At 30.9% G+C, this 7,641-nt stretch overlaps 1 pseudogene; it reads right to left on the reverse strand.

Annotated features, from left to right (window-relative positions):
* Nucleotides 1-292: 292 nt before the first annotated feature.
* Nucleotides 293-7,368, reverse strand: LOC119607683 (annotated as a pseudogene).
* Nucleotides 7,369-7,641: the final 273 nt, after the last annotated feature.

The following is a 7,641-nucleotide window of genomic DNA, read 5'->3' on the forward strand; positions in this document are numbered from 1 at the left end:
AAATTACTTGAATGTCCCAAATTAACTTATAAACACAAATATCCCAATGAAATTCACCACAATAAAATATTATGTAAATATAAATATATTCACAAAATTTTATCGGCCTTGGTCCTAGCCCCCATATAAAGCCTCTTTCAGAAAATTAGTTTTTCATCCATAAATTGCTTAAATGTATCGGAACAAGGGAATATTGCAGATAAATGCTTTATTATGAAAAATAAATCACATTTAATATTCATAACTGGTGAGGGTATCATATGGTCGGCCACGCCCGACTATACTTTCTTACTTGTTTTTCAAATGAACTTTCTTTTGTTGAGCAGTTTCGTAGCAAGGTTGTAAGGTGGTCAACAGAAGCAATTGAACTATGTTTTGCAATAAAAACGGAAAGTTTAATGTCAATCATTTTAGACTCATTTGATTGCGGCTGTATTACTAAAAGTAAATAAAAATACATTAAAATTTATCTATCTATATATATAAAATTCTAACGTTACTGACTGACTGACTGACTGATTCACTGACAGATTCATCATCGCACAGCCTAAACGGTTGAAGCTAAAGAGCTGAAATTTGGACAGGAGGTTGGTCTCCCGCCAAATAGATCCACTAAGACGGGATTTTTGGAAATTCGAATGTTTAGGGGGTAAAAAAAGGGTAAAAACGGGTAAATTCGGTAACCTTATATCTTCTAAACTAGAAAAGATACAAAAACAGTTTAAAGCTTATCGCCGTTCATTTAAAAAATAAACGGACAGGTGTCTGGTACTTTTTTAAAATTCGGCCCCTTTAGGGAATAAACGGGTAAAAACTGTATTTTGGTACTTTTTTCGCACCCCATGTATCTTTAAAACCAGTGCACATTCAAAAAATATTTTTGACTCCTTCATAACTTAACGAAAAAATAAAAATATGAATTTAGTACTTTTTGGATATTCGTACGTTTAAGGGGTTAAAATTGTACCTATTTTTGGTACTTTTTTCATAAAACATTGTTTTTGGTTTATTAACTTATACATATGAATACATAATAACAGGCTCCCACTGCGATGTTGCAACTTTTTGGAATAGAATTTTTATTTCGTTAATGGGGAGGAAAAAAGTACCAAAAGGGGTAAAAACGGGAAATTTGATTTTATTCAACCACAATGATCCAATTTAGATAAAATTTTTAAATTTAGAAACACTAAATATCCTAATGGGGTGTTATTTGGAACCCCGGTATCAAGTGATATTTTTTGGTACTTTTCATTCTCCAACTGGTCCTTTTTGAGTTTTCTATGATATTGAAATAGAAACATGAAATTAATAATAAGGGACTTTTCGCTACTTTTTCGTTCTACACAGGTACTTTTTTGAGTTTTCTTTAAAATTAAACCTAGAAACATGAAATTAAGCATGTAGAGCTCGGAGTAAATGAGAATCTATAAAATGGGACTTTTTGATACTTTTTCGTTCTTCAAAAGGTACTTTTTGAATTTTCTATAATATTGAACCTAGAAACATGAAATTAAACATGTAGAGACCGGAGTAAATGGGAATCTATAAAAGGGACTTTTTGGTACTTTTTCGTCCTTCGACTAGTACTTTTTGAGTTTTCTATAAAATTTTACCTAGAAACATGAAATTAAGCATGTAGAGCCCGGAGTAAATGAGAATCTATAATAGGGGACTTTTTGGTACTTTTTCGTCCTTCGACTGGTACTTTTTGAGTTTTCTATAAAATTTAACCTAGAAACATGAAATTAAGCATGCGGAGGCCTTAGTTAATGAGAATCTATAAAAGCGGACTTTTTGGTACTTTTTCGTCCTTCGACTGGTACTTTTTGAGTTTTCTATAAAATTTAACCTAGAAACATAAAATTAAGCATGTAGAGCCCTTAGTAAATGAGAATCTATAAAAGGGGACTATTTGGTACTTTTTCGTCTTTCGACTGGTACTTTTTGAGTTTTCTATAAAATTTAACCTAGAAACATGAAATTAAGCATGTAGAGCCCTTAGTAAATGAGAATCTATAAAAGGGGACTTTTTGGTACTTTTTCGTCCTTCGACTGGTACTTTTTGAGTTTTCTATAAAATTTAACCTAGAAACATGAAATTAAGCATGTAGAGCCCTTAGTAAATGAGAATCTATAAAAGGGGACTTTTTGGTACTTTTTCGTCTTTCGACTGATACTTTTTGAGTTTTCTATAAAATTTAACCTAGAAACATGAAATTAAGCATGTAGAGCCCGGAGTAAATGAGAATATATAAAAGGGGACTTTTTGGAACTTTTTGGAACTTTTTCGTCTTTCGACTGGTACTTTTTGAGTTTTCTATAAAATTTAACCTAAAAACATGAATTTAAGCATGTAGAGCCCAGAGTAAATGAGAATCTATAATAGGGGACTTTTTGGTACTTTTTCGTCCTTCGACTGGTACTTTTTGAGTTTTCTATAAAATTTTACCTAGAAACATGAAATTAAGCATGTAGAGCCCAGAGTAAATGAGAATCTATAATAGGGGACTTTTTGGTACTTTTTCGTCCTTCGACTGGTAGTTTTTGAGTTTTCTATAAAATTTAACCTAGAAACATGAAACTAAGCATGTAGAGCCCTTAGTAAATGAGAATCTATAAAAGGGGACTTTTTGGTACTTTTTCGTCTTTCGACTGGTACTTTTTGAGTTTTCTATAAAATTTAACCTAGAAACATGAAATTAAGCATGCGGAGGCCTTAGTTAATGAGAATCTATAAAAGGGGACTTTTTGGTACTTTTTCGTCCTTCGACTGGTACTTTTTGAGTTTTCTATAAAATTTAACCTAGAAACATGAAATTAAGCATGTAGAGCCCTTAGTAAATGAGAATCTATAAAAGGGGACTTTTTGGTACTTTTTCGTCTTTCGACTGGTACTTTTTGAATTTTCTATAATATTGATCCTAGAAGCATGAAATTAAGCATGTAGAGCCTGAAGTAAATGAGAATCTATAAAAGGGGACTTTTTGGTACTTTTTCGTCCTTCGACTGGTACTTTTTGAGTTTTCTATTAAATTGAACATAGAAACATGAAAATAAGCATTTAGAGCCCGAATTAAATGAGAATCTATAAAAGGGGACTTTTTGGTACTTTTTCGTTCTTCAAAAGGTACTTTATGAATTTTCTATAATATTGAAAATAGAAACATGAAAGTATGCATGTAGAGCCTGGATTAAGTGAGAAACTATAAAAGGGGACTTTTTGGTACTATTTTGTTCTTCAAAAGGTACTTTTTGAATTTTCTATAATATTGAACCTAGAAACATGAAATTAAACATGTAGAGCCCGAATTAAGTGAGGACCTATAAAAGGGGACTTTTTGGTACTTTTTCGTTCTTCAAAAGGTACTTTTTGAATTTTCTATAATATTGATCCTAGATCCATGAAAGTAAGCATGTAGAGCCTGGAGTAAATGAGAATCTATAAAAGGGGACTTTTTCGTTCTTCAAAAGGTACTTTTTGAATTTTCTATAATATTGATCCTAAAAGCATGATATTAAGCATATAGAGCCTGGAGTAAATGAGAATCTATAAGAGGGGACTTTTTGGTACTTATTCGTTCTTCAAAAGGTACTTTTTGAATTTTCTATAATATTGAACCTAGAAACATGAAATTAAGCAAGTACAGCCAAGATTAAGTGATAACCTATAAAAGGGGACTTTTCGGCACTTTTTTGTTCTTCAAAAGGTGCTTTTTGAATTTTCTATAATATTGAACCTAGAAACATGAAATTAAGTACGTAGAGCCCGGAGTAAGTGAGAACATATAAAAGAGGACTTTTTGGTAATTTTTCGTTCTTCAAAAGGTACTTTTTGTGTTTTTTATAACATGAAATTAACCATGTGGAGCCCGGAGTTAATGAGAATCTATAAAAGGGGACCCTTTGGTAATTTTTCGTTCTTCAACTGGTACTTTTTTAATTCTCTATAATATTAAACTTAGGAACATGAAATTAAATAAAAGAGGTCTTTTGTTACTTTTTCGTACTTCATTGGTACTTTTTGAGTTTTCTAAAATATTGAATATATAAACATAAATTTAAATAGGGGACTTTTTGATATTGCAGATATATATACATTTACAATAATATTTATTTTATTTCATTACGATGAGGGTAGCGAAGCACACTGGGTATAGCTAGTATATATATAAAATTCTAACGTTACTGACTGACTGACTGATTCACTGACTGATTCATCATCGCACAGCCTAAACGGTTGAAGCTAAAGAGCTGAAATTTGAACAGGAGGTTGGTCTCCCGCCAAATAGATCCACTAAGACGGGATTTTTGGAAATTCGAATGTTTAGGGGGTAAAAAAGGGTAAAAACGGGTAAATTCGGTAACCTTATATCTCCTAAACTAGAAAAGATACAAAAACAGTTTAAAGCTTATCGCCGTTCATTTAAAAAATAAACGGACAGGTGTCTGATACTTTTTTAAAATTCGGCCCTTTAGGGAATAAACGGGTAAAAACTGTATTTTGGTACTTTTTTCGCACCCCATGTATCTTTTAAACCAGTGCACATTCAAAAAATATTTTTGACTCCTTCATAACTTAACGAAAAAATAAAAATATGAATTTAGTACTTTTTGGATATTCGGATGTTTAAGGGGTTAAAATTGTACCTATTTTTGGTACTTTTTTCATAAAACATTGTTTTTGGTTTATTAACTTATACATATGAATACATAATAACGGGCTCCCACTACGATGTTGCAACTTTTTGGAATAGAATTTTTATTTCGTTAATGCTGAGGAAAAAAGTACCAAAAGGGGTAAAAACGGGAAATTTGATTTTATTCAACCACAATGATCCAATTTAGATAAAAATTTTAAATTTAGAAACACTAAATATCCTAATGGGGTGTTATTTGGAACCCCGGTACCAAGTGATATTTTTTGGTACTTTTCATTCTCCAACTGGTCCTTTTTGAGTTTTCTATGATATTGAAATAGAAACATGAAATTAATAATAAAGGGACTTTTCGCTACTTTTTCGTTCTACACAGGTACTTTTTTGAGTTTTCTTTAAAATTAAACCTAGAAACATGAAATTAAGCATGTAGAGCTCGGAGTAAATGAGAATCTATAAAATGGGACTTTTTCGTTCTTCAAAAGGTACTTTTTGAATTTTCTTTAATATTGAACCTAGAAACATGAAATTAAACATGTAGAGACCGGAGTAAATGAGAATCTATAAAAGGTACTTTTTTGAGTTTTCTTTAAAATTAAACCTAGAAACATGAAATTAAGCATGTAGAGCTCGGAGTAAATGAGAATCTATAAAAGGGGACTTTTTGGTACTTTTTCGTTCTTCAAAAGGTACTTTTTGAATTTTCTTTAATATTGAACCTAGAAACATGAAATTAAACATGTAGAGACCGGAGTAAATGAGAATCTATAAAAGGGACTTTTTGGTACTTTTTCGTCCTTCGACTGGTACTTTTTGAGTTTTCTATAAAATTTAACCTAGAAACATGAAATTAAGCATGTAGAGCCCGGAGTAAATGAGAATCTATAAAAGGGGACTTTTTGGTACTTTTTCGTTCTTCGACTGGTACTTTTTGAGTTTTCTATAAAATTTAACCTAGAAACATGAAATTAAGCATGTAGAGCCCGGAGTAAATGAGAATCTATAAAAGGGCACTTTTTGGTACTTTTTCGTTCTTCAAAAGGTACTTTTTGAATTTCCTATAATATTGAACCTAGAAACATAAAATTAAGTATGTAGAGGATGGATTAAGTGAGAACCTATAAAAGGGGACTTTTGGTACTTTTTCGTTCTTCAAAAGGTACTTTTTGGATTTTTGTATAATATGGAACCTAGAAACGTGAAATTAAGCATGTAGAGCCCGGAGTAAATGAGAATCTATAAAAGGGGACTTTTCGTTCATCAAAAGGTACTTTTTGAATTTTTTATAATATTGAACCTAGAAACATGAAATTAAGTATGTAGAGCCTGGATTAAGTGAGAACATATAAAAGGGGACTTTTTGGAACTTTTTCGTTCTTCAAAAGGTACTTTTTGGATTTTTGTATAATATTGAACCTAGAAACGTGAAATTAAGCATGTAGAGCCCGGATTAAGTGAGGACCTATAAAAGGGGACTTTTTGGTACTTTTTCGTTCTTTAAAAGGTACATTTTGAATTTTCTATAATATTGAACCTAGAAACATGAAATTAAGCATTTAGAGCCTGGATTAAGTGAGAACCTATAAAAGGGCACTTTTTGGTATTTTTTCGTTCTTCAAAAGGTACTTTTTGTGTTTTTTATAATATTGATCCTAGAAACATGAAATTAAGCATGTGGAGCCCGGAGTTAATTAGAATCTATAAAAGCAATCAGGGACTTGAGTGAATGAAAATTTAAACTGGAATATTTTCTGGTACTTTTTGAATTTTCTATAATATTGAACTTAGGAACATGAAATTAAATAAAATAGGTTTTTTGGTACATTTTCGTACTTCACTGGTACTTTTAGAGCTTTCTAAAATATTGAATATAAAAACATAAAATTAAACAAGCAGTATCCCAATTGAACGAAAATTGAAAAAGGATACTCTGGTACTTTTTTGTTCTTTTACTAATACTTTTCGAATTTTCTATAATATTGAACCTAAAAACATAAAATTGGACATGTAGCTTCCTGATTGTATAAAAATCTTTATGCGATTTTTTGGTTTCTGGTTGAAAATTAAACATGCGTCATCCTGATTTAATGAAAATATATAAAAAGGCACTGTCTGGTACTTTTTCGTTCTTCAACTGTTTTTTTATAATTTTCTGTAATATTGAGACTAGAATCATAAAATCAAACTTAAAGAGTTCTCTAAAAGGGGAATTTTTGATATTGCATATATATATACATTTACAATAGTGATATTTATTTTATTCCATTACGATGAGGGTAGCGAAGCACACTGGGTATAGCTAGTTTTATATATTTGTTTAAAATGAACTTACCAAAATTTTCAATTTTGTTTTCCTTAAATAGCACCGCCATATTAGAAATGTGTTTATTACTTTCTGAATGCTTTTTTAGATCGATCTTATGGGATCTTAGAGCTATTTTGCATCCAAAACTCCACGATGTATATTGGTCATTAGATGTTGATTGGTACGACAAAGGGGCATCTGCAATAGCTTTTAGTCAACCTACAAATTTAAGTCATTCAAAAGTTTAAAATATTACATTAGCGTACTTACCTTTGTCCCAACTTTCATTTTCCCACTCCTTCCTAAATGTTTTTCTTTTGAAATATTTATTTTTTTATATTTACCGTTAACTAATTTGACACTTGTTTGCCATCAATACTGCACATTTAAAAAGGTGTCACACATCACATTTTTCAATAAAAATTTTGACGGAAAAGTACTCTTCACAACAACAATCAGTTTGTTGTTATACCCTCCCCCACCATCAGAGGTGATGGAGGGTATATATAAGTTTGTCATTCATTTAAAACTCCGAAAAAATAGGCATTTTTTATACATTCTGATGTAATTTTCTCGAAAACTATGCATGATAATTTCATGAAAGTCATCATACATTCGTTTCTACACAAGTTCTTGATTCCTACTGAAAATTGCCAGAATCGGTCCATAATTTCATAT

The sequence above is a fragment of the Lucilia sericata genome, unplaced genomic scaffold (genome assembly GCF_015586225.1).
Source record: "Lucilia sericata isolate MDLA Ls3-8-SP2 unplaced genomic scaffold, ASM1558622v1 Contig000728F_arrow, whole genome shotgun sequence".
Lineage (NCBI taxonomy): Eukaryota > Metazoa > Arthropoda > Insecta > Diptera > Calliphoridae > Lucilia > Lucilia sericata.